Source organism: Dipodomys spectabilis, unplaced genomic scaffold (genome assembly GCF_019054845.1).
Source record: "Dipodomys spectabilis isolate Male_0828 unplaced genomic scaffold, ASM1905484v1 ptg000566l, whole genome shotgun sequence".
Lineage (NCBI taxonomy): Eukaryota > Metazoa > Chordata > Mammalia > Rodentia > Heteromyidae > Dipodomys > Dipodomys spectabilis.
Window position 1 is genome coordinate 405,000 of NW_024871243.1, and position 27,501 is coordinate 432,500.

At 43.0% G+C, this 27,501-nt stretch overlaps 2 pseudogenes; one reads left to right on the forward strand and one right to left on the reverse strand.

Annotated features, from left to right (window-relative positions):
* Positions 1-939: 939 nt before the first annotated feature.
* LOC122100138 lies at positions 940-1,940 on the reverse strand (annotated as a pseudogene).
* Positions 1,941-15,536: 13,596 nt separating this feature from the next.
* Positions 15,537-27,501, forward strand: part of LOC122100139 — a 76,185-nt pseudogene continuing 64,220 nt past the window's right edge.

Below are 27,501 nucleotides of genomic sequence, written 5' to 3' on the forward strand. Positions count from 1 at the left end.
ACAAATTAATGGGCAAATGATCCAGCACATAAGGCTGAAAAGTTCCAGAATGTCCCTCATCATCTTTCCAATTGAGAATAGCACTGCTTTGCTGTGGATCTGTAGCATGGCCAATTCCTTGTAAGGATGTGAGGGAGGCAGTAAGGGGCCAGTGAGAAGGCCAATATTTTTTAGCTATTACAGATACATCTGCTCCAGTATACAGCACGCCTCGAAAAGGCTTTTCTTGAATATAAATTATAAGTTCAGGCCATCCTTGTTTTATATTTTGAATCCAAAATACATCTGAGGCTCCAAAATTTTTTGTGCCTCTTGGGGCAGAAGTAACAGAATTTCCAACAGAGATTAAAGGAACTAGGACCAGCTGAGCGATTCTTTGCCCAGCAGAAATAGATATAACTCCAGTAGGCGCTGAGGCCATAATTTTTATTTCTCCAGTATAGTCTTGATCTATCACTCCTGGGGTAATATGTAGGCCTCTCAATGCCGAGCTACTGCGGCCTAATAACAGACCAACAGATCCTTTTGGAAGGGGGCCAACTATGCCCATTGACAGAGCTTGAACTCCCATTTCAGGAGTCAATACTGTGTAGGTGGAGGAACAGAGGTCCAATCCTGCACTTCCTGGGGTTGCTCTGAGGAGACTGGAAACCGTTTGTTGTTGTTGCTGTTGGTTGCCAGCTGGTAGGCTTGAAGCTGTGAAAAGGAGGGGGATGCCCCGGTTTTTTGTTGAGGAGCCAGGGGCTGGCCCCTCTGCCAGTTTTCCGGAATCGGGCGGCCTGCACTATCAAAGGTAGATTTACAATCTCTGCCCCAATGTCTTCCCTTATTACATCGGGGGCATCTCCTTAGTTTAGCTCCCTTTTTCTGATTAGGACATTGAGTTATTAGATGGCCCATTTGGCCGCAAGAAAAACAGCTGCCAGGAGGTCCAGCAACTCAGGGACGTCGTCCTCCATTTTTGCCTCCCCGGGGAGTGCGGAGGAATTCAGTTATGGTTTGTCCCTGAAGTGCAGCAGCCAGTGTGAGGCCCTGCATATAGGATGGGCCAATGTCAGCACAGAGCCAAATATAATCAGTTATTCCTCCTTTTTTTCTAAATGGTCTAATGACTGCTTGGCAAGCTGCATTAGCATTTTCGTACAAGAACCATACTGGCATCCCCATCTTGGATGAGACGGCCTGTTGCCTCTAGTAACCAAGAGACAAAGTCTTGATAAGGTTCATCTGGTCTTTGTCTAATTTTAGAAAGATCCTCAGTCTTATTAGAGTTAGGAAGTTTCTTCCAGGCACGCTTAGCAGCGGCATTAATCTGAGCATATGCGCCCACAGGGTAATTTAACTGGGTATGGATGTCATTATAAGCACCTTCCCCAGCAAGCTCTGCAAAAGTAGTAGGTATATTATTAGCCCTATTAACCTCTGCTGTGGCCTGACATTGTGCCACAAATTCAGACTTCCACAACAAGTAATCTCCTCCACTAAGACAAGCTCTAGCTAATTGTTTCCAATCATTAGGGCATAAAGCATCAGTAGACAATGTTTCCAAAATTACCTGCTGTAGGTCCATATTGAGCGCAAGCATTTTTCAAGTCTGTTATTTGTTTAAATTGAATAGATTGGTGAGTTCTTTGTTGGTTTTGGTCCTCCATTACAGGAAATAAATGAAAACCAGAAATATCCTCCCCTCTTTGAGCAGCCTGTGCTAATGAGAGCTGCAAGGCACTACGCCTGGGAGGGCAAATAGCCCCTGTCCCAAGAGGGAATTCATCATTAGGAGGACTAGATAACTTCAAAGGCCTGGGCCGACTAGGCTGCACAGGCCGAGTAGACTGCGCCTGGGGAATAACAGGCGGAGGGGGTGGGGGAAAGAAATCTGAGTCCCCTAGAGATGTTAAAGAGGGCTCACAAACATTCACCCTTAAAGGGGGTCGTTGCATTGCTTCAATCTGTGACAATTTTTTTTATAACTGAATTTAACATTTCCTCAAAATGGACTGTTTTATCCTCAGTAGGCTCATCATATATTTTTTCCTCAGCATCTGAGTCATCTGATTTTTCCTCAGCATCCGAGCCATCTGACTTTTTCTCATTTTCTGACTCAATGGATTCAACTTTTATCAATTTATTTGATTTCTTTTGGGCAGCAGTAGGTGCTCCCAGAGCAGGGCGAGACTCGTTACCCTGTTCAACTTTCCCAATCAACTGATTAAATTTTATTTGTTCATGTCTGGGGTCCAGACAGTCTCGAATTAAATTCCAAAGTGTAAAAGCATCCACTGGGGTTTTTTGAGGGCCACTTGCATCATAATGCTCCTGAATCATTTTTCCTATTTTTTGCCAAATTTCTAAACTAATCGTTCCTTCCTCCGGGAACCAGGGGCATACTTCCTCGATAAAGCGAAAGAAACTCTCTAATTGACTCTGTCCAACTTTCACTCCTCGAGCTTGAAGCATGCCCTTAAGAGCCTGCACATATAATGTACGGCTGTTTCCTTGCCCCATAATTTCTTACTCCCGACTATACTATCACCAGCTCTTTTTCTGGACATGTCCTCTTACCTTAGCGGGGTCCTCTGCCTTGATCCCAGGTTTTCAGGGTCCCTGTTCGGGCGCCACTTGCTGGAACCAGCCGGCAATGAAAGGGACTCCTGATTTAGGGGGCGAGGACGGAAAAATAAAGACATAAGACAAAGGATGGGGTCGGGAGGTCTGCAGCTCAAGACTGCAGCCCCGTTTATTTTTAACTCTCCTTATTTATACTAATAGAAGTCAAGAGGTAACCTAAGGTCACCATAGTGCAGAAAAGCAAGAAAAGTCTTTAATAAAAACAAGGGTGCAGAAAGAACCAAGACAAGGTCAACTGATAGAAAGTAAAGCAAATTCTACAGACATAGCAAGGCAAACCCGGACACCTGGTGTTTTTCATGAAAGCCAGTCCCTTGTACGTGCCTTCAAGTGAGCACAAGGGTCAAGATGACCTTGGAGCTTTACTGTCGGCTCCCAACAAATATGGACTATCCCTCTCTCCCCACACCCTCTTCCCGAGATACCTCACCCGGCCCTGAGATGGTCTCCAAGCACTCTGTTCCTACAGCGCTAGAAGGCAGAGAACAGAGTCCAGCCCCAGTGGTCACCCCGTGATTGGCAGATCTGTCTGTAGCAGGTATTTATTGAATAGCTGAATAGAGAAATCGCACACACACACACACACACACACACACACACACACACACTCAGTTAGAAAAGACAGGAGCTGGGCACCAGTGGCTCACACCTGCAATCCCAGCCACTCAGGAGGCTGAGATCTAAGGGTCAATATTCAAAGCCAGCCCAGGCCAGGAAGGTCTGTGAGACCAAAAAGCCAGAGTTGGATGTGTGACTCAAGAGGCAGAGCCACCAGCTTTGAGCAAAACCAAAATTAATTAATTAATTAAAAATTTAAAAAACTCAAGGGCAGCGCTCAAGCCCCACAACTGGCACCAAAAAAAAAAAAAAATCTAAATAAATAAAAGAAGACAATGTGAAAGAGAAGAGACACCAAGATATCAGATAAGATCAATTACTAAGGGGAGGGGGACCCAAAGAAAAAATAAGAAAGCAAATCACCCGTTAAGAGAAAGAACCAGAGAACACAGAAGATAGAAACAGAAGTAGAAGGCCAACGAATGAACACAGCATGGACATGGGAGAACTTCAATCTACAGGCTGACAGCTGATGTGTGCAAGCACAAGGCTGAGGCTCTGAAGATCCCAATATTCCAGTCTATGCCAGACTGCTGTGCCCAGGGGGGTGGATATGGCGGTGGTTTGGCCCTGTGATTCCAGTACAGCAACTCTGGCACAACCTGGGCACTTCTCAGAGCCGCAGAACACCAGGCCACACCCAGACCAGAATTTGTGCTGTGCCTGGGCTTCCCAGAGCCTCTGCACATGGGGCCACCTGAAATCCACCCACAGCTCCTCCATGTTTCCTTCAGGTCAGTGGTGCAGGGGGCACCGGACATGGGTACTGAGGAGCCACCAGCCCTGAGGCAAATCAACCTGGAGACCCTGGGCCTCAGTTTCCCCATCTCTTAAATGAGAAGCCGGCAGTGGACATCTTTCTAGCAGGTCAGAGCTATATGTTCCTGGTTTCCTCTAATCCACCAGACCAGACAAGCCCTGCCCCCAGCTTCATTAACTCATTCATTCATTCACTCAGTGCACATGTGTGTATTTCATTAGGTACTACTAGTCACTCAACAACGTTAAATACAAGTGCTGAATTGAAATCTCTCTCCCCGCCCTGGAGAAGTTCACACGCTTCCCCTTCTCCAGCCGGGTGTGTGAAGAGAATTTTAGGACACCAAGTACACCCGGAATCCTGACCAGGTGCCAGTGGCTTCGAGAAGGTCTGGAGAAAGGCCACAAGGCCACTAACCTGGGAGGAGCATGGACATCCAACCACTAGCGCGCCCTTCCAGCTCACACCACCACTCTCCCATCCCTGCCCCCCGGGGCTGAGGCACCCAATGGGTTTTGTGCCAAGGCCAGGGCCTGGGCAGGCCCTGAAGCCCACCCCTCTCCAGTCTGCCTGCTGCTGGCCCAGCCCTGGCCTTCTGGAAGAGGCCATCAATCCCAGCACTAATCTCCTGTCTCTGGAGAATCCCCTGTGGTTGAAAGAGGCGATCCACTCTAATAAAATGTGAACAATTCATTAGACCCATAACTCCCCTTTTGATCTCTATTTATTTACAGAGAGGGTGGGGGACGGGGGTGGAGGGACTCTATGAGGATGGGGCTGTGCATACCCAGTGGCAGAGAAGGGGAAATGGGAGTCAACTGTGAGGAAGAACTTTCTAGAATTGTCAGAGAAGCTTGGAGGATGAGGCTGAAAAACAAAACAGAAGAGCCGTGCCTGGCCAAGACCATCCACACCCCACCCCATTGGGTCAACCTCCATCTTTGTAGTTCAAAAGAGGAACTGAGAAGGGAAGCATGGGGGGGGGAGGAGGTGTGGCTCCATTGATAGAGTGCCAGCCAATAGAGTCAGGGACCAAGTTCAAGTTAAAAATGGAAAAAGGAAAGAGAAGCACACTAGCTTAGAACCACCATGCCCAACCACACAGAGCCACATGGCCAGTTCTCCCTGCCCCTTCCTCACACCTTGCCTCAGACAACTGAAGGGACTTCAGCCCACAGAGGCGAGCACAGATGTCATCGTCAGTTGATTCTTGAACAGCAAAACATAAAATGCCATCAACATCTTCCCTGTCCTCTCATGCCCCATCCTCAAATCCAGCAGAGATGAGAAGGATCTGGAAAGATGTCTTACGATGTAAAAAACATGCTGAGAGCCAGATCCACTCAGCCCGCTTCTCCCTGCCAAAGATCACTTCCTCCATCTGCTGATTTCAGCCTCTGGTGCTGTTCCCCACCCAGCCTCCCCTGCACCAGGCCCTACCCACAGGGGCCATGAGGCCAAAAGCCAAGAGGACCTTGAAGAATCTGCCGCCATCTTTCTAGAAGCAAGGCCCTACAGTTCCCTGCTCCTCCAGTATGAGGTGCTCTTCTCAACCAGACTAAAAAGAAGGAAGAGAAAGAAGCCAGGCGCCAGCGGCTCACTTCTGTCATCCAAGCTACTCCAGGAACTGAGATATGAGGATTGAGGTTCAAAACCAAGCCGGGTGGGAAAGTCTGTGAGTCTCTTGTCTCCAATAAATTACTGGGAAAAGGTTGGAGGTAGTGGTGCTGTGGTTCAAGTGGTAGAGCGCTCACCTTGAGCTCAAGGGCTCAGGGACAGCACCCAGGCCCAGAGTTGAAGCCCCATAACAGCCAAAAAAAGCAACTGGTGTGCAGAGGGGGTGATTTTTTGAGAGGGATTTTTCTCCTCCCTTCCCTATCCTGCCATTAATCCTCACTTACTCCTCTGCCTGCTGCATAACCCCTAAGAAAAAGTCACCCAGTAGCAGAGGCAGACTTTGCAGACAAGACAGGCTTCCTAGAGCCAGGGCCAATGAGTGAGAAGAGGAGGCAGGCCGGAGCCCATGGGCCGCCGTCCCCATGCGGGGACCCCAGCCTGACACCCCAGAAACACGGCCCCCAGGGAGGCTGGGCCTCCTCGCTTCACAGCACCATGGACCCTTCCTGGGAAGTCTTGGTTTCTATTAATTTCTTGTCTTAATTGCATACCACGTGTGGTCCTCGTAGCTATTAAAGCTGCTCTTGCTCCAACCAGCAACCCTGTCATGCATGTCAGGGGGGATGGGGCAGGAGGAGACAAAAAGCCAACCCAACTGGCAATTCATGCAGCCAGGAGGAGAGGAGAACAAAGGCTCCCCCCTCACCCTGACCCCTTGCCTTGGGGGTCCCCCCCAAGCTGCAATGGCCCACCTGTGGCCACTCCCCCAGAGGCCTTGGCTGGTCGGAACCCCCACCCCCATTGGGGTCCAGCAGTTTGCCCCCAAAAAAAGGAGGGACAGGGGAAGGGGGGAGGAATGTGTGGGTATAAATAGATGTGTAGACACAGGAGACATTTACAGCTCAGAGAGAGCACAGGCATGAAGGATAATTGAAAAACATAAAGAAACCTTCCCCCCCCCCCCATCCAAATGAAAAAGCGGATTACAGACACAGTCTCTCCTTGCAGAGCTCAGGTTTTTAAGGTCTTCCTCAGCGCCGCCCCCCCCCAGGGGGGCTGGCAATCCTGCCTATCCAGCCAGCCTGGGCCCCTGGGTGACCTGGCCTCTGGGGACAGGAGGCAGCATGGGACCAGTGGTCCACCCTTGGGATGGCCCCAGAGAGCCTCACTGTAATCCTCCCTCCTGATTTTTAATGTAAGGGGGGAGAAGATCATTAGGATGGGGTGGAAAGATGGAGCCAGGAGATAGGGGTGTGGGGGTGGGGGTGGAGACATTAGGCACAAGGGGAGAAGTGGGGGGGATGGAATCTAGATAGCTGGAGCTCCAGGCGAAGAAAATGGCATTTAACTAGAAAATCATCATTCACCCCGACACCCACCCACTCTCCCACCTGGCCGCTCCCAGGACCCCCCCCCCCAAAAAATGTTTGATGATGGAAGGGAAAGAGGCCTCCTTCTTTGTAAGAACTCTTTCCCCCCCCCAAAAAAACATTATTTTTCAGATCCTTTTGGGGGGGAGCAACCCAAAAATAAATGAATAAAAATCCATTTGAAGGGAATGAATGGTAGAGACTCCTTTTGTGTGTGTGTGGTCCAGGGAGGGAGGTGACAGGGTGTCTGGAACCCCCTGCCCCTGGTGAGGAGCAGGGTGGTGGGGTGGCGGGGGAGGGGAGGTGTTACCGCCTGAGCAGGGCTCACCTGGGTGGGTAAGAGCTGAACCTGTAGCTGGTCAGGGCAGCAGACAGCATGGTGGTGGCTCCTGCCTCTGGTGCTGGCTGTCATATCCACCTGGGAGGGAGCCGGGGAGCTCCTGTGGAAATCTGGTGCGGGGCGAGGTGGGATGGCCCCAGCATGGGTGGCAGGCCAGAGGGCAGGCTGGGGGCCAGTCGGTTGGTGGCCCTTGTCCTCCACTCCCGCGGCCCGCTTGGTGGGGCTCCATGCCAGGCTCTTCTTCCTGGCCCTCCTCTTCCACGAGGAGGTTCAGCAGGGGAGGCTCAGGGCTGAGCAGAGGGGCACCAGCTGTGTCCCCCAGCGGAGGAGGAGCATGGTTGAGCCTGCGGCCCTCCCTTCCTGGGGGAGGGGGAAGAAAAGAGAGAAAAAGAGAGAGGGGGGAGAGAGAAGGGAGGTCAGGGCACAGGGGGGCGGTGAGGGGAAGGGAGCACGCTCTGGGAGAAATCCGGAGTGGGTGGCAGGGGAGAGGGAGTCCCGAACCCCGAGTGTGTGTGTGTATGTGTTGTGTGTGTGTATGTGTGTGTGTAAGGGGGGTCTGGAAACCGCCCCCACGCACCCCGGTGGGGGGGGGGGTCGCAGGAACAGCCGCTCCGCACTATAAATAGTTCCAGGGAGGTCTTGGCAGTGCCCGGCAGTGCCAGGACGGGCGACCCGAGGGGGGCGGAGGGAGGGGTCGCGTGCACCGGCAGTCACTCACACTGGGAACGTGCCGTCCAGTGTGGCCGAAACCCTGGGCTATTGGGGCTGACAGGTCAGGGGTGCCTGGGCCATGGCTGCGCTGGCCGCGGCTGTGGGGCCTCCTCCTCCTCCTCTCCTTCCTCCTCAGCCTCCTCCCACCCCGGCTCCTGCCGATGGCTCTGCCAGTACCCTGGCCAGAACCCCGGGTTCCGCTCGCAGGGCGCATGTTGGCTCGGGCGGACCCACGCCCCTGTACACGGGCGCGCCCCCACTGCCATCCCCCTCACGCACTGTCCCGCCCCCTCCCGGCGCACACGCATCCTGGCGGGCTTCACCTGCCATGTGAGCTCCAAGCCGGACCCAGGAGGAGGGAGGGATCCCCACGGCCCAGCCCCGGCCCCCGCCCCCCAAACCCTCAGAGAACCACGACGAGCCCCCCGGGGTCTCCTCGACCCCCAAAACCGGCAGAGATCGATGGCGAGCACAGAATCCCCACAGCCCAGCCCCGCCCCCCGCAGGCCCGACGCCGGGTGCTCACCTTGGCTCCATGGGCCCTGGCGGCGGTAGGGGTGAAGGGTCGGGCCCCTCCCTCCCGTGGCAGGTTTACCTCAGTGGGTTGGTGTCTGGAGCACTCTGGGAGGAACCCGGCCAGTGAGGCAGTGCCCCAGAGACCGCACAGGTGGCCAGGCAAGGGCTGGATTTGGGGTTCACATCCCCTGAGACGGGTCGTGCACGTGCACATGCACAGACAGCACAAGAAGGCGCGTGCCTCCTCCCTGCGCCCCCCGCCTCCGCCCTGCCAGATCCCGAGCACCCTGGTGGGGGCGGCTGCCCAAGTCAAGCGCCGGACACAGGGTCAGACTGGGGGATACCCTAGGCAAAACCCTGAATCGGCATTGCCTCCTGCCGGCTGCTGAGGCAAACGAAGGGGCCCGTGCCGGGAGCAGGGCCTCCTGAGGGCGGGGTCGTGCCCGGGCGCCTCTGATTGGCTAAACTCCTGGGGGCCTCTGATAGGTGGAGTGGCATGATTGACAGGCTGTAATTTGCATATGGCGGCTGTGGCTGGGCGGCCAGGTGCCCACTAGGCTCGTTTTCCTCCCTTAGAGGAGCCTCTGCTACCATCGCCCCCGGAGCCCATATCGGAGCCCAGGCCGCGGCCTCTGGGGGGTTCTCCTGAGTTCCAGCTAACCAGCACAAAGCTGGTGGAGTGGAACTGTGGTTCAAGCGGTGCAGTGCCAGCCTCCAGGGGAAAGGGAAGAAAATCAGGGAAAGCCCAGCCTGCGGGCCGGAGTTCGAGCCCCAGGATGGTGCAGACTGAAGTAAGTGGGAGCGGGATGGGGGTCGGGGCGTCCCTGGATAGTAATTGAGAAAAAAATATAAGCAAATGGATAGAGAATGGATAACAAAATTGAAAGCCTCAGTGCTTCTCCTTCCTACAAAGTAATCCATCAAAGATTGAACTATCCTAAAAATATCATAAAATAATACTCTGAGGCTTGAACTCAGGGCCTGGGCATTGTCCCTGAACTTCTTTTGCTCAAGGTTAGCACTCTACCAATTTATCCACAGCATGATTTCCAGCTGAGGAATCGAACCCAGGGCTTTGTGCATGCCTGGCAAGCATTCTACCACTAAGCCACATTCCCAGCACTTACAAATTTAAAAAACAAAAACAAAACTAAATTTCAGTGTAATGAATAGGCTTAAAGTAATTTAGAACCCTTGAAATCATAACTTAGTGAGTGTTAAAAATGTTCAGAGTAAACATGAAAGGGGCTTAAACCCCTTTCATATCTTTCAATAAACCCAAAGTAATACCACTGTGGGCAATTCCTCATACATGGAAGGAAAGAATTGCCTTAGATACTGGCAGCCGTTGATAGTTTCAGTAAGGTAAAAGATCTGCAACATATTTGAAAAATAACTGCAGCATTCGTTGTGACAGTGCAACCTGAAAGAACTAAATGTCTATTGGCGGAGAAAAGAAAAAGAATTGGAGCAGGACACAGGTGGCTCATTCCTGTAATCCTAGCTACTCAGGAGGCTGAGATCTGAGGATTGCATTTCAAAGCCAGCCTGGGCAGGAAAGTCTGTGAAAATTTTATCTCCAATAAACCACCAGAAAACCATAATTGGCCTGTAGCTCAAGTGGTAGAGCACTGGCCTTGAGCTGAAGAGCTCAGGGACAGAGCTCAGGCCTAGAGTACAAGCCCCATGACCAACAAAAAAAAAAAAAGAAAAGTAATTGTATATTAATATATGATATGAGTAATATTACATTACAACAAAAAAGTGAAAGAAATAAGGCTACATGTATCAGCAAGGTCATCTTTCCATAGATTTGATAAAAGAAAAATAGAAAAGTGTAAATATGCTTAAGTATTATAATTCTTATATGTTTTAATACAAACCAGATTTTCATGTTTTATATAAATGAGTGATATAATTATACAAATACATAGAAATGCTGAACACTGAAATCAGGAGAATTGTTTTTGATTCTTAGGTATGAAAGTAGTTAAACATTAGTGATATTCTTTATATTATGTGTATCTTTTTTTTTTTTTTTTGCCAGTATGGGACTTGAACTCACATGCTATACATTTGTATGCATCTTTAACCATGGATAGTAATTGAGAAAAAAATATAAGCAAATGGGTAGAGAAAGGATAACAAAATTGAAAGCAAAAGCCAGGTGGGCACCAGTGGTTCATGTCTGTAATCCTAGCTATTCAGGTGGTTGAGATCCAAGGATTGGGGTTCAAAGCCAGTTCTAGACAGACACATTGGGGAGACCTTTGTCTCCATTTAATCAGCAAAAAGCCTTAAGTAGAGGTGTGGCTCAAATGGTAAAGTGCCAGCCTTGAGCAAAACCTTTTGAGAGGCTCAGTACTGATAGAAAAGAAAAAAAAAAGAAATTGAAAGCAAAAGACTTAATTATAGTAACTAAAAAAGAACAGCTTTTGCAACTGAGATGAAACAATAATAGGGCTTGTGAAGGATTTGAGTAGTGAATAAGAAGGAGGAATTTAGGATAGTTCAATCTTTGATGGATTACTTGGTAGGAAGGAGAAGCATTGATCAGGATAGGAAAAGCAATCTTTGATTTATGAATTAGGAAAGAAATTCAGCTTTGGACCTGTTATCTGAGACATCTAGCTAGAGAAAGTGGTGGATAATCTAAGTGACTGATGTGTCAGAGACATGTGAAGACAGAGGGTATCTTTAAATTATTTTTAATAGTTATTTTTTATGAGTTTACAAACACACAGCCTTGGTCTGACTAGACCATGGTTAGTGCCCAAATTATACTGGATAGTTAGAAGCTAAAGTAAACAAAATCTCTTAGGAGAAATTAAAGGGCATCATCATTGGATGGTAGGAGGAGAATCAGCTGGATGAGTTAATTCAGTGGTTAATTCAATGGTAAAACAAGATTCAAAAAAGTATGCTAACAGAGAAACCATGTGGTAAGATTTGAAAGAAAAGAGTTTCTAAGAAACTCAGCCACATAGTTTAGGTAAAAACGTTTGGCTATTGACAAGGCATGCTATAGATAATGCTCTGGTGAGCCTAGAATAGACTGCCAACACACAAGATACTGGCTTTCTGTTTGAGACCTCGGTCTTTCTTGTGGCTTCTGCCTGGCTGTCAGCATTGTGGCCAATGTTGTGATCATTGCCTCAATCTGTTCTCATGGTACCCTTCTCTGCCTGAAGTCTCAACATCACCTAGAGTTGTCCCCTCATCAGGGTAGAACAGAGCTCAAAATTTAAGAAGAAGCTGGGTGCCAGTGGCTCATACCTGTAATCCTGCACTCAGAAATTTGAGATCTGAGGATCATGATTTGAAACCAGTCCAAGCAAAAAAAAAAAAAAAAAAAAAGTTGATGAGACTCTTACCTTCTACTTACCACCAAACATCCAGAACTGGAGCTGTGGCTCAAATGATAGAGCACTAGCCTTGAATAAAAAAGCTAAGGGACAGCACCCAGACCTTAATTTTAAGGTTCAGAACTCCACATATAGTCAAAAAAATTAGAACAATTTTTGAAGCAAACTAGATATATGACTGTAATAAGGCCTTCATTTCTCTAGACCTCAGCTGCTTTGTCTATACTGGTGGATTTAGAGAAAGTCTCCTTCAGCTCCAGTATTTTAAGTTTTGTGAAATAATAAAATCATGTATATAAATTCCTTCCACATGTAGTAGAGGAGATAGTTTTGTAGATATGTCTTCAAAAGTAGTTTTGTAGACAGCTTCAAAGGAAGAAGAAAACAAGTTTAGCCCACGTCCTAAGCAGCAGGGAAATAGTTAGGAAGTCTTCTATAATTTCAACACTGGGTGTTTTTGCAGTAGTTTTCTGTGCTGCCCTGCTGCTCTATCAGGACAGATTAATTATGTGGTTCAAATCTTATTGCTCCCCAGTTAGAGATGAAGCAAAAGTCCCTGATGTGCCTGGGGAATGAGGCTGAAGAAAAACTCAGTTCAGGTGCTGTAGATATGAAACCAGAGAGCATAGGTGAGTATGCCACTACCAGCCCTGGTTACTGGTCCATCAGTTGTTTTGTTATTGTTTTGTTCAGAACTGAGAGAACTTATGCCTGTCTTCTTGGTAATTCTTGTGGAGTCTGTTTTGACATATGAAAAGTGACAAAGAATGATGCTTAAGGTTGTTTTCAAGGATATGTCAAAAATGGAGAAAATGCCAAAAAGAACTAATTGTTTACTAACATGTTCCAACATCTTTCTAATTGCTTCTTTTAAGAGGCTTCAGATTCATGTATGCAGCTCAAAGAATTATGAAAGATTGCTATTAATTTTTTAAAGTATCTTTGAAAACCTATTTTTGAAGAGAGCTAGGCTGAAACTTTTACAGGTAAAAAAGTGTAATGCTTGGGATTTGCATGGAAATCATCAGACCTTGGGAGTGGGGGGAAACAAGATTAGTTGTGATTTGATCATTATTGAGACAGTGGATATATAGAATAGTCATTTTACTATTCTTTATATTTATTTAAATGTTCACTATAATAAAACATTAAAAAAGTATTGGCATGATCGTGATTCATATAATTAAATTTTGATTGTTTTCTATCAGTAGATGTAGAATTTATGAAGATGAAGTGTAAATAGATTATTTTTCTCTCTGAAAGTAATTACTAAGTTTAATTTTTATTTATCTCTCTACCATTTTTTTTTGCACTTAACAAAAGAATGTATTCAGGAAAGTTTTCTATTATTAAAATTTTTGCCTATTGACAAAAGTTCAGAAGAAACCTTTGACAAGTTGATGACTGTCAATGAAACTGATCATCTCCAGCCACTAGACAGACACCAGAGGACAAGCTCTGTGGTAGAAGAGCATTTCCAAGCCTCAGCATCTTCCACAGAAGCAGGCCCCTCAATGCCGGAGACAACAGTCCTGACTGGGAGGTCCCTTCAAAGCTGCCACCAAGTAGTGCGCGTCCCTCTGCAGAAATGCCCACTGCTGAGGAGCCCTCCTCACCTTCCACACCCACCTGTGGCCACCCTTCACCCGAGGGTGACTCTAGCTACTCTCTTTCAGATCCTTGGAAGAAGGCTAGACCACTGCCTACAGTAAAAGAGAAATATCCAGTGTTGAAGGATGCCATGGAGTTCATTAAAGATCAATCACTCTCACATGAGAGGTGAGCCAGTCGTTTTCTCCCAGTACTTTCTCTTTGCTAATCATAGATAACAGTTTAGGCAAAGGCTTGAAGTTCAGGTTAACAGTGGGCAAGTGATATTTAGGATAGAACCAAACTTGTTTTATAATATTCAAGATAAAAAAGTGGTGAGTTTTCCCGTAAAGAAGTGTTTTTCATATAAGATTTGTGTATTATACTGCATGGAGAATATATCTCAGTAATCTTGTTTTTTGTTTTTGTTTTTTTAAGGAAGCATTTCTGTTGGTAGCTGTCACTTAAAAAAATGTTAACCCTGGGAAAAATTCAGGTTTTGATCTTTTTTGACAGTCCATGGGCCTACCTACCTCCCTGAAAGTTAGTGAGGAATTTCCTAATTTTATGAATTAAAGCTTTATTTCTTGATAGACAAGTAAATGTATCAAAGCTTTTCAGAATTAGTTTTTCAAAATGAGTTGTATCTTCACACAATTTGTGTGCAATTGATTCTTAATGCTGCTAAGTAAAAGTGGTAGATAGTATAATCTCCTTTGCATGATGTGTTTAATACCAACAGCAGTACTTTCTTCTCATTCATAAAGCTTCAGAACTTGGGTGGAGGATAGGTGGGGTTTTTTTCCCACCCTAACTCTGATTCCTGCATATTATGACTTGAGTTCTGTCTCCAGTGTTGTAAAGGTTCTTTCCTTAAAGAAAGCCCAAGTCAAGAGCATCCTGGAAGCCCTGAGGGTACTTCAGTACTGTACAGAATCTCTAGGACAGCCTCACTGCTTTCATCGACCATATATACTTTTCCTGTTGGAACTTCTGACCTGCCAGAAAGATTTTACCAATAAGTACAAAGGACAAATCTGCAAAGAAAATAAGCTGAGGTAATTTTAAAGAAAAAAAATGATCTTTTCTAATTAATAATTATCATTTCCATGTGGAAGACAAATGTACATACATTCTTCCATCCTAAGGAAAGAATGGATCATATCTTTTAGTAGGTACCATGAACATGTGTATTCAGCTGTGTTTCACCAGGCAGAATAATATTTTAATATTTCTCCTGGGCACATTATTATTTGTCTTCTGGAAAATGTGAGCTAAGATATAATCATTTACAATAATGATGTTAACTTAAGTGCTGCTAAAGTTGGTTCTAATCTTCATTCAATAATTTTTTTTTTAAGTATCTACTGTGCCAGGCACTGTTCAAAGTGTTATATATTCAGTAGTGGAGAAGACAGACCAAGTAACTGTTTGTTTTTTTTTGTCAGTCCTGGGGCTTGAACTCAGGGCTGAGCACTGTCCCTGAGCTTTTTTTGCTAAAGGCTAGCACTCTACCACTTGAGCCACGGTGCCACTTCCAGCTTTTTCCATTTATGTGGTGCTGAGGACTCGAACCCAGGGCTTCATGCCTGTTTGGCAAGCACTCTACCACTAAGCTACATTCCCAGCCCTCAAATTCCTATTCTAATTGAGCTTATATTCTCTTGAAGAGTAAAAGAGAACATTTTGGGGGGAGGGGAAGAGGATGCTGGTCCTGGAGCCTGAGCTCAGAATGGGGACACTGCCCCTGAGCTTTTTTGCTATGTAAGTTGTTAGCAGTGGTGCTCTGAACTCAGAGGATGAAGGTCCTCTGTATTTTTGGAGATCCTATTATACCTTGTACTTGGGAGAACTTTTTTCTATATTTTTTGTTATTCCTCTATGTAGTGTTAGCTACTGTAACCTACATTATAAGGACTTGGATTATAAGAAGGTTTTTTTTTTTTCTCATTCCATTGTGCAATGGGAATTGTTTAAAATTAAAGCTTTCTACTTATTAACTGCCTTCATCCGTTGTCCTGATGTCAGATCGCACTGATGTCAGAGAAAGGATGCAACATTGGACAGCCATCACCATGCTGGTCAGTTTGGCCATCATTTCAATTCTTGTCTGCACCTGCATGATATAGTCCTCTAGTGGGACAGAATGTTCACACCATTCCTCATAGCACTAGTCCAGAGTTTAGAAGAGTAGACCAAATTCATTTTGTTGGAATACATGAATGAAAGTGTATTTGTTGGAAAATATTTTTTTTGTCAGTCCTGGGCCTGAATTGCTTATGTGGTGCTGAGGAATCAAACCCAGGGCCTCATGCATACAAGGCAAGTGCTCTACCACTGAGCCACCTTCCCAGCCCTAACATTTTAATTTTTTAATTCAGGACTGGTGCTCTACCTCTTGAGCCACACTACCATTCCCAACTTTTTGCTGGTTAGATGGAGATAAGAGTCTGGTGGATTTGGCTACCTGGGCTACCTCAAACTTTCATCCTCAGATTTCTGCCTTTTTTGTTGTTGTTGTTGGTCATGGGGCTTGAACTCTGGGCCTGGGTGCTGGATCTCAGCTCTTCAGCTCAAGGCAAGCGCTCTACCACTTGAGCCACAGCACCACTTCCGGTTTTTATGGTGGTGTATTGCAGATAGAGTCTCATGGACTTTTCTGCCTAGCTGGCTTTGAACCTCGATCCTCAGATGTCAGCCTCCTGAGTTGCTAGGATTACAGGCATGAGCCACTGGCACCTGGCTATGTAGAACTTTTATAGTCACATAACAGAAATTCACTGCTAAATCTAAAATCATTGGGGATTATATTCCATTTATTTAATTCTGTTTTCAAAATAATTTATTTAAAAGATATTCTAGGGCCTGGGAAGGTGGCTCAGCGGTATATTGCTTGCCTTGCATGCATGAGGCCCTGGGTTCAATTCTTTAGCACTCATAAGCACAAAAAAGCCAGAAGGGGCGCTGTGGCTCAAATGGTAAAGTGCTAGCTTTGAACTGAAGGGCTCAGGGACAGGGCCCAGGCCCAGATTTCAGGCCCATGACCAAAAATAAATACATACTTACATACATACATACATACATATCTTAAAAAAAAAGATATTCTACAAGCCAGGTGCAAGTAGCCAATGTCTATTATCCTAGCTACTCAAGAGGCTGAGATCTGATAAATGTGGTTCAGAGTCAGCTTGGGAAGTCAAATCCATGAGACATTTATTTATTTAGTTATTTTATTTGTTTTTAATTTATTGTGAAAACACTGTACAGAGGGGTTACTATTACATGGGCAAGATAATGAGTACATTTTTTATCAAGCATTGTAGCCTCCTCCTTTGTTTCCCCTTCCCATCCCTTCCCATCCTCACGGCCCCCCCCCCCAGCCCTGCCCTCCTCCATGAGACTTTTATTTTCAGTTAACCAGCAAAAAGCTGGAAGCAGAGGTATGGCTCAAGTAATATGTTACCATTGTGAGGGGGAGATTGCTGAGGGATGCTGAAAGGCCCTGAGTTTAAATCACAGTAATGGCAGATACAAATTACAGAAGCATCATGGGGGTTGGGAAGCCATAGTCTTTCCTCATACTTAATTTGGCAAGGATAGATCAAAATGGTATACCTGTTTGAATATAATCCTACTTCTTAGAGTTTACTGCCAATAATATTTTGGGAAATATTTGTCCAGACTTTTTCCTACAAAAGTGTTAATATATTCATGTTACAATAGTTCACATTAGTTTCATTCTTTTTTAGTTTGGAAAGGGAAAATGACTAGAAATCTTTCATATTATTAGTGGCTACAGTATTCTTCATAATTCTAGAATTTGAACAAAATTATTTAAACTGCCACTAACACATACATTTGTCTTTTCACAGATTCTGATTCATATCAGTGGAATATGTAGTCTTTGTCTTCTTTCACTGGACATATTCTTGAGTTTATCATGTTGTAGCCTGTATCAAAATGTTACTTCTTTTTATTGCTGAATATTCTATGGTATGGATATACTATATTTTGGTTATCTATTCAGTAGTTAGTAGGTGTTTGAGTTGTTTTCCTTTTGTTTTTTAATTTTTTTTTTGGTCGATTATGGGGCTTGAACTCTGGGCCTGAGCACTGTCGCTCAGCTCTTTAGCTCAAGGTGAGTACTCTACCACTTGAGCTACAGCACCACTTTCAGATTTCTGGTGGTTTATTGGAGATAAGAGTTTCAAGGACTTTCCTACTGGGGCTGGCTTTGAACAGTGATCCTTAAATCTCAGCCTCCTGTGTAGCTAGGATTACAGGTGTGAGCCACCAGGCCTCTGCTTTGTTTCCTCTTTTGACTTCTATGAACATTTGATACAATTCTTATGTCAGCAGGAGGCCTGTGGCTCACACCTGTAATCCTAGCAATTTGGGAGGCTGAGATCTGATGATCATGATTGGAAGCCAGCCTGGGCAGGAAAAGCCATGAGATAACTCCAATTAGGCACCAGAAAACTGGAAGTGGAGCTGTGGTTCAAAGTGGTAGAATTCTAGCCTTAAGCACAAAAAGCTCAGGGACAATGCCTAGGTCCTGTGTTCAAGCCCCATGACCACAGCCCTCCCCCCAATCTTGATGTTGACATGTTGTTTCTCTTGTTGAGTTGATTCTTTTTTTTTTTTTGAGTCCGGTCATGGAGCCTAAACTCTGGGCCTGGGCGCTGTCCCTCAGCTCTTCAGCTCAAGGCTAGCACTCTACCACTTGAGCCACAGCACCACTTCCGGCTTTTTGTTTTTCTTCTGCTTATGTGGTGCTGAGTTATTGAACCCAGGGCCTCAGGCATGCAAGGGAAGCGCTCTACCACTGAGCCACCTTCCCATCCCTGAGTTGATTCTTTTAAGTAGCATTGTTGTGTTAAAAATTGTAAACTGCCAAATTGTATTAGTATTTCTTCCAACATTATATGAGAGTTTTAGTTTCTTAACATCCTTCCCCATACTTTTTACCTAATTTTAAAATTTTAGCTTTTCTAGTGAGTGTGAAGTAATATTGCATTGTGATTTTAAACATTAATATGTTAGGTTTTGGGTTTTTTTTTTTTTTTTGCTTATACTGGGGTTTGAAAATGGAAAATCATTCTTGCTCTGCTTGCTTGATCCTGGCTGGTGCTTTTCCATGCCACTTAAGACATTCCTCTAGTCCAGCTTTTTGCTTGTTAATTAGAGATGTTCTGTTGGACTTTTCTGCCTGGGCGATGCTGGAACCATGATCCTTAATATGAGCAGCTAAGATTATAGGTTAGAGCCACTAGTAACCAGCATCTTTTTTTTTTTTTTGGTCCATTCGTGGGGCCTGAATTCTGGGCCTAGGCATTGTCCCTCAGCTCTTTATCTCAACGCTAGTGCTCTACCACTTGAGTCACAGCACCACTTCTGGTTTTTTTCTTTTTTGCTTATGTGGTGCTGAGGAATCAAACCCACAGCCTCAGGCATGCAAGGCAAGCGCTCTACCACTGAGCCGCCTTCCCAGCCCTAACGTTTTTATTTTTTAATTCAGGACTGGTGCTCTACCTCTTGAGCCACACTACCATTTCCAACTTTTTGCTGGTTAGATGGAGATAAGAGTCTGGTGGTTTTGACTATCTGGGCTACCTCAAAGTTTGATCCTTAGATTTCTGCCTTTGTTGTTGTTGGTGGTGGTCATGGGGCTTGAACTCTGGGCCTGGGTGCTGGCTCTCAGCTCTTCAGCTCAAGGCAAGCACTCTACCACTTGAGCCACAGCACCACTTCCGGTTTTTATGGTGGTGTATTGCAGATAGAGTCTCATGGACTTTTCTGTCTGGCTGGCTTTGAACCTCGATCCTCAGATGTCAGCCTCCTGAGTTGCTAGGATTACAGGCATGAGCCCCTGGCACCTGGCTATGTAGAACTTTTATAGTCACATAACAGAAATACTCTGCTAAATCTAAAATCATTGGGGATTATATTCTATTTATTTAATTCTGTTTTTAAGATAATATATTTAAAAGATATTCTAGGGCCTAGGAAGGTGGCTCAATGGTATATTGCTTGCCTTGCATGCATGAGGCCCTGGGTTCAATTCCTTAGCACTACATAAGCACAAAAAAGCCAGAAGTGGCGCTGTGGCTCAAATGGTAAAGTGCTAGCTTTGAACTGAAGAGCTCAGGGACAGGGCCCAGGCCCAGATTTCAGGCCCATGACCAAAATTAAATAAGTAAATAAGTAAGTAAGTAAGTAAATAAATAAATAAATTAATTAATTAATTAATATCTTAAAAAAAAGATATTCTACAAGCCAGGTGCAAGTAGCTAATGTCTATTATCCTAGCTACTCAAGAGGCTGAGATCTGATAATTGTGGTTCAGAGTCAGCTTGGGAAGTCAAATCCATGAGACATTTATTTATTTAGTTATTTAGTTGTTTTATTTGTTTTTAATTTATTGTGAAAACATTGTACAGAGGGGTTACTATTACATGGGCAAGATAATGAGTACATTTTTTATCAAGCATTGTAGCCTCCTCTTTGTATCCCCCTCTCATCCCTTCCCATCCTCACCCCCCAAACCTAACCCCCTCCATGAGACTTTTATTCAGTTAACCAGGAAAAAGCTGGAAGCAGAGGTATGGCTCAAGTAATATGTTACCATTGTGAGGGGGAGATTGCTGAGGGATGCTGAAAGGCCCTGAGTTTAAATCACAGTAATGGCAGATACAAATTACAGAAGCATCATGGGGGTTGGGAGGCCATAGTCTTTCCTCATACTTAATTTGGCAAGGATAGATCAAAATGGTATACATGTTTGAATATAATTCTACTTCTTAGAGTTTACTGCCAATAATATTTTAGGAAATATTTGTCCAGGCTTTTTCCTACAAAAGTGTTAATATATTCATGTTACAATAGTTCACATTAGTTTCATTCTTTTTTAGTTTGGAAAGGGAAAATGACTAGAAATCTTTCATATTATTAGTGGCTACAGTATTCTTCATAATTCTAGAATTTGAACAAAATTATTTAAACTGCCACTAACACATACATTTGTCTTTTCACAGATTCTGATTCATATCAGTGGAATATGTAGTCTTTGTCTTCTTTCACTGGACATATTCTTGAGTTTATCATGTTGTAGCCTGTATCAAAATGTTACTTCTTTTTATTGCTGAATATTCTATGGTATGGATATACTACATTTTGGTTGTCTATTCAGTAGTTAGTAGGTGTTTGAGTTGTTTTCCGTTTGTTTTTTTTTGTTTTTTTTTTTTTGGTCGATTATGGGGCTTGAACTCTGGGCCTGAGCACTGTCGCTCAGCTCTTTAGCTCAAGGTGAGTACTCTACCACTTGAGCTACAGCACCACTTTCAGATTTCTGGTGGTTTATTGGAGATAAGAGTTTCAAGGACTTTCCTACTGGGGCTGGCTTTGAACAATGATCCTTAAATCTCAGCCTCCTGTGTAGCTAGGATTACAGGTGTGAGCCACCAGGCCTCTGCTTTGTTTCCACTTTTGACTTCCATGAACATTTGATACAATTCTTATGTCAGCAGGGGGCCTGTGGCTCACACCTGTAATCCTAGCAATTTGGGAGGCTGAGATCTGATGATCATGATTGGAAGCCAGCCTGGGCAGGAAAAGCCTTTAGATAACTCCAATTAGGCACCAGAAAACTGGAAGTGGAGCTGTGGCTCAAAGTGGTAGAATTCTAGCCTTGAGCACAAAAAGCTCAGGGACAATGCCTAGGTCCTGTGTTCAAGCCCCATGACCACAGCCCTCCCCCCAATCTTGATGTTGACATGTTGTTTCTCTTGTTGAGTTGATTCTTTTTTTTTTTTTTTTGAGTCCGTCGTGGGGCCTAAACTCTGGGCCTGGGCGCTGTCCCTCAGCTCTTCAGCTCAAGGCTAGCACTCTACCACTTGAGCCACAGTGCCACTTCCAGCTTTTTGTTTTTCTTCTGCTTATGTGGTGCTAAGGAATTGAACCCAGGACCTCAGGCATGCAGGCAAGTGCTCTACCACTGCTACCCTTCCCAGCCCATACTGTGAAATTTTAATGAGAGAAGAAAACATTATATGTGACAGTTGAATAATAACTTTCAGTAAATACCCATAGAGGTCAATTAAACTAACACAATATCCTGGTGTTCCATTTTATCTTCAGTTGTAGTCATATGTAGTGTTTCTTTTGCCCATGTAAATTAATCTATTACAGTTGATCACAGATTTAATTACTGATGGCTATTAATAAATTTTATTGATGCAAAAATTAAATATGTTTCAGGAACAAGATTGTGCTGTACAAACTATGCAGCAGAAAGTAGAACAATTAAAAGCAGAACATACAGATTGCTCTGACCTTTTACAGTGACAAACAAGTGAACTTGAGTTTAGCACTCAGTGGGAAGAATGTCTTAGAAAAGAATTTGAGGTAGTTTTATTATTTTTTTTAGCATACTTATATTTATCATGTAGTGACTTAAGCCTAGAGGAAATTTTGCACTGCAGAACAATAAAAAGTAATTGTTGGGAGGCTTTTAAAGTGTATATTTGGCTTTTTGGGGGGGAAATCTTTAGTACTTGTACAAAACATTTCACATTTTGTGCTTGATTTAAGCAACATTTTTTTGGGGGGGATGGGCAGGAAGTATATTTGAGTATGAATTCAGGACTTTATACTTGCTAGTTTGGATGCTCTATTGTCCAGCCAGTCTTTTTGAACTGGTTATTTTTGAGATACAGTCTTGCTTTCTGCCCTGATTATGATCTGCTTATTTTAGGTTTCTCAGCAGAGCTTGGATGATATGTGTTCACCACTGTGCCCAGCTCTCAGTTGTAAAGAGGTCTTTCAAATGTTTTTCCCTGGGCTGACCTTCTGTCTTGGCTGCATGTGCACTTCTCAATGTCAGCTGCTTAGGCAGCTGGGAATATAGGCATGAGCCACCTGGTTTAAAATTTCACCTTTTTTTTTTTCAGGTCCTGGGGCTTGAACTCTGGCCTGGGTGCTATTCCTGAGCTTTTTTTGCTCAAGGCTAACACTCTACCACTTGAGCCATAACCACACTTCTGTCTTTTTCTGTGATTAACTGGAGATAAGAATTTCAAAGACTTTCTTGTGTGGACTGGCTTTGAATCATGGTCCTCAGCTCTCAGCCTCCTGAGTAGCCAGAATTACAGGCATGAGCCACTAGCACCGAATAGAAATTTCACTTTTAACAATTAATTCTCATAGAATATGTGGGAAGCTTGAGAGTAATTGTTTATATTTTAAGGTTGAGGAAGCAACACAGTAAAAGTTTTGGTATACTCAGGGGTTAAATGATAATATTAAATTCTATTTTTATAGTGTAAATCATTTATATTAGCAGGGTTTGAAGAAAGATTTTAGATAAGACTTTAGGTAAGAAAAGAACATTAGTCTACAAAGAAAAATATGACTTTATGGGGCTGGGAAGATGGCTCAGTGGTAGAGCGCTTGCCTTGCATGTCTGAGGCCTTGGGTTCAATTCCCCAGCACCATATAAGCAAAAAAGAAAAAAGCCGGAAAGTGGCGCTGTGGCTCAAGTGGTAGAGCACTAGCCTTGAGCTGAAGAGCTGAGGGACAGCACCCAGGCCCAGAGTTCAGGCCCCATGACTGGACCCAAATAAAAAAATATATGACTTTATGAAAGGTGATGCTAACTAATTTTGAGAGATCTAATTGGTATATATTTTTGAAGCTTCTTTTACTTTCTGGGGAATGAAGTATTTCAGTAGGTAAAGAAGGTTTTCTTCTAAATTTAATATTCTTACTAGGTAAGTAAACATAAAGAATATGTAATAGCAGATACTAGAGATATATTTGTTAAATTCACTGCTATTATTTAATATTGTTATGAGGTTTTTCCTCTTTGTGTGTGTGTGTGTGTGTGTGTGTGTGTGTTTGTGTGTGTGTGTGTCCTGGGGCTTGAAATGAGGGTCTGGGTGCTGTTCCCAAGTTGTTTTGCTCAAGGCTAGTGCTCTACCATTAGACATTTAAGTCACACCTCTACTTGCAGCTTTTTATTTCTCTGTTGTACTTATTTCTTAAGTCCCATAGTACTTTTATTTTAAAGGAATATTTCGAAAGAAAGGGAGTTTGGGATCTCAACCTTACATAATCTTGCATATCTAATCACATATTTTTCTATACAATATTGGGATAGATATAACTTGGCTAAATAAAGAATTTTATCTTAAAATCCATCTGTCTTGTAACTTGAAGAAGGCCTTGCCTAACTGGTTTTATGGTCTGCTATTGCTGATGAGAGGCCTAATACTTTTCTTGCTGTGTTCTTTCCTCATTCATCTCCAAATTTCCTGGTCCTTTTCTTCAAAATTAAATTTTCATTATAGAAAATGTTAAGTACATATAAAGTACTATAATGGATTTAGTAGTAATCATATGGGTTTTACCTGCTATGTGTGTACAGTATGGTATCATTTCTACTCTGACTCACTTGTCTTTTTCCCACATAATATAGAAAAACTCACCAGATATTATATAATTTTAACTGTGAATAGTTAAAAATAATGTATTTATTTAGAAGCCATATTAGTTTCACAGGCAAGTATAATCAAAAGTACAGGCATTATTCAAATTCTAATTTTTTATAAATGGCATAAATATGTGTATGCTTACAGTGTGAAACTGAATCTCATTTAGGTCTACACATTGTGATTATGTGTAGGATTTGTTGGTTAATTGAGTTGAGTAGAGGAGACTGTGAAAGATGTTTAAGAAATGGCATTCTCATTAACAGAACTGGTAAAGACTATAGGTAGAGTGGGTTTGAAAGGAGTCAGGTTTTAGATATGTCAAATTTGACATGCCTACTGGACATCCAGTTGGAAATGTTGGGCAGGCTTTTAAATACATATACCCACACATGTGTATTATATGCATGTAAATATATCCACCTTTGCATATATAATCATATGTAAATCCATATATATATGTACATACCTTTACACATATATAAATACATACTCTACTCATACACATGAATATTGTGTTTAAGGAAACAATATTATACTATTTCCTTTGAAAAGTTTGAGATATGTCTTTTTACTTTCTTTTTGTAAAGTGATCTACACATTTCCGGTTTGGTTGTTGAAAAATAGGAAAAGAAAATGGAGCCTGGTTATTATACTGTTTTTTTATTATTTATTTATTTTTGTGCTAGTACTAAAGCTTGACCCGACATCCTTATCTTTTTCAGTCAGGGCTGTTGCTCTACTGCTTGAGGCTCAGCTCCAGTTTTGTCTTTTTGGTGCTTAGTTGGAGATAAAAGTCTCATAAACTTTTCTGCCCAGGCTGGCTTTGAAACTTTATCCTCAGACTAAGCTTCCTGAGTAGCTAGGATTACAAGTGTGAGCCACTGGTGCCCAGATGATTCATGCACTTTACAGTAGTTTTGGATCTCCTTTCCCATTATCTTTGCTGTGCATTTCTATATCCAGCCTCCTCTGGTTTAGATTTATTTTCTAGATAATAATCCAGTTTGTGTTAGTTTTGGAGGGATAGTTATTTGGCCACTTATGATAGTAGATATGTGTAAGTTTGACTTATAGTATTGACAGCTGAAAATTATTGAGATTTATTTTGCATATTGTCAACTCGACTATTCGGAATGTACAACTCATGGACTTTTAGTATAGTCAGAGCATTGTACAACCTCATCACCATCAAGTTTAGAAAGTTTTCCCTATTCCAGTAAAATATCTCATATTATTCAACATCATTGTCCTATTACTATATCCCCCGGATCAGGAAGTATGATGAATTGTTTTCCTAACAGACTTGTGTATTCTGATTTTTTTTCATTTAGCATAACAATTGCTTGGTTTATTCATGCTGTAGTATCACAATACCATTTTTTGTTATGACTGAATAAAAAATTATTATAAGAATCTAATTATTTTAAGTAGTTCTAATATTTTTTTGGGTCAGTCATGGGGGCTGAACTCTGGGCCTGGGCGCTGTCCCTCAGCTCTTCAGCTCAAGGCTAGCGTTCTACCACTTGACCCACAGCACCACTTCTGCTTATGTAGTGCTGAGGAATCGAACCCAGGACCTCATTCACGTGAGGCAAGCATTCTACCACGCAGCTAATTTCCCAGCCTAGTAGTTTATTTTTATTTGTTGGCTTTTCTTGGTTATTTAGTAAACACTTTTCATAGTATAATATCTTTGTTTTTGGAGCTCAAAGCTTAAAAAGATAGTCCAGATAGTCTCTTTTTATTCTCTTTTAAGGAAGTGGGGCAGATGTAATTTTCTAGTTTATCTATAATTCTTTATATTTAGTTATATTTAAATATTTGCCTTATGCTTTTATGAATATATTTTGTGTTAATCTGTTTGAACATATGGTGACACATTGGTGAAGAAGTTAACTTTCTAAAACATATTTTATTCTAATTTTGCATTCAGTTTTGGAGGCATAAAAGTAATTCTAGTGATTTAAGTAATTGCAAGTGGCATTTAAAAGGAATTACATGCTGGGAGAGAGCAAGGGAAAAAGTGACATTGTCCAAAAAAAAATTGTACTCATTACCTGACTTATGTAACTGTAACCTCTCTGTATATCACCATTATTATAACAATTGAAAATAATCACATGAAAATAATATAAAGGAAAATTGTTAAAATGTTTAATAGGACACCTTTTTTTATTTTTGTTGGTCATGGGACTTGAACTCTGGGCCTGGGCACTGGTCTCAGTACTTTAGCTCAAGCCTGGAGCCAAAGTACCACTTTTGGCTTTTTCTGTTTATGTGGAGCTGAGGAATGGAACCCAGGGCCTCATGAATGCAAGGCAAGCACTCTACCACTGAGCTACCTTCCCAGCCTAGTAGGACACATTTTAAGTAATATCTAACTGAAGCAACTAATATAATGGATTTTTAGCCTAATAAATGGCTTAAATTTTAATGAAGCTTTTTAAAAAAATAATTTTATTTTACAGAAGGTGATTATTTGCCTTGGCCAAATATATCTTCATATGTATATTTAATTTTAAAACCTGATAAGCTATATACTACTGTGTGACTTAGTCATAGTAACATGGATCAGTTTCTTAGATTAAAAAAAAAAAAAAAGAAAAAAACTCCCAGTCCAATTTTTATAAGTGGTGCTGGATACTACAGAATCAAGGGAAAAGTGAACTAAGAAAAGAAATATCTATGTTTTTTTATAAACCTCTTTACAGCTAGTGGAGTTTATTATGGGAAATAAGCTTAACTCAATAAGAAAAGAGAAAAGAGAAGATGCAAACCTACTTCTGAGAGAACTGAGGAGGTTCTTGAAGATTATGGTGGGAAAAGACACTCTTTGCAAATCAATTCTAAATTGCTTCTGTCAGTCATAGCTATATTACAGTAACATAAAGAAGAGCAGAAGGTACTTTTTTCAGTTATTTTATTAGCACACATTAGTTGTACAAAATAGGGTTTCATGATATTTCCATACATGTATATAGTGTATCCCTATTGAATTTACCCCATCAGGGTTTCTTATCCTCTCCCCCTTTTAAAACAATTTCAACACATTTCATTATTCTGTTTTTACATGTGCAAATAAAATATTTTGATCATATCCATAGCTACTTGTGTGTGTGTGTGCGTGTGCGTGTGCATGTGTGTGTATGTGTGTATGTTGATTCTGGGCTTGAACTCTGGGTCTGGGCATTGTTCTTGAGCTTTTGTGCTTAAGGTTAGCACTCTAGTTGAGCCACAGTTCCACTTGTGGCTTTTGGTGGTTAATTAGAGATAAGAGTTTTAAGACTTTCCTGTCAGGGCTAGCTTTGAACCTTGATCCTCAGATCTCAGCCTCTTGAATAGCTAGGATGACAGGCACAAACCACTAACCTCAGCTTATCCATAGCATTTATATAGTGTATACTCTCCTCAGATGAAAAAGGAAAAGAGAAATGCATTTTACTTATCATCATTGTCCACAAAGGCAACATTGTATAATTTGGCTTTTTGTGTATTT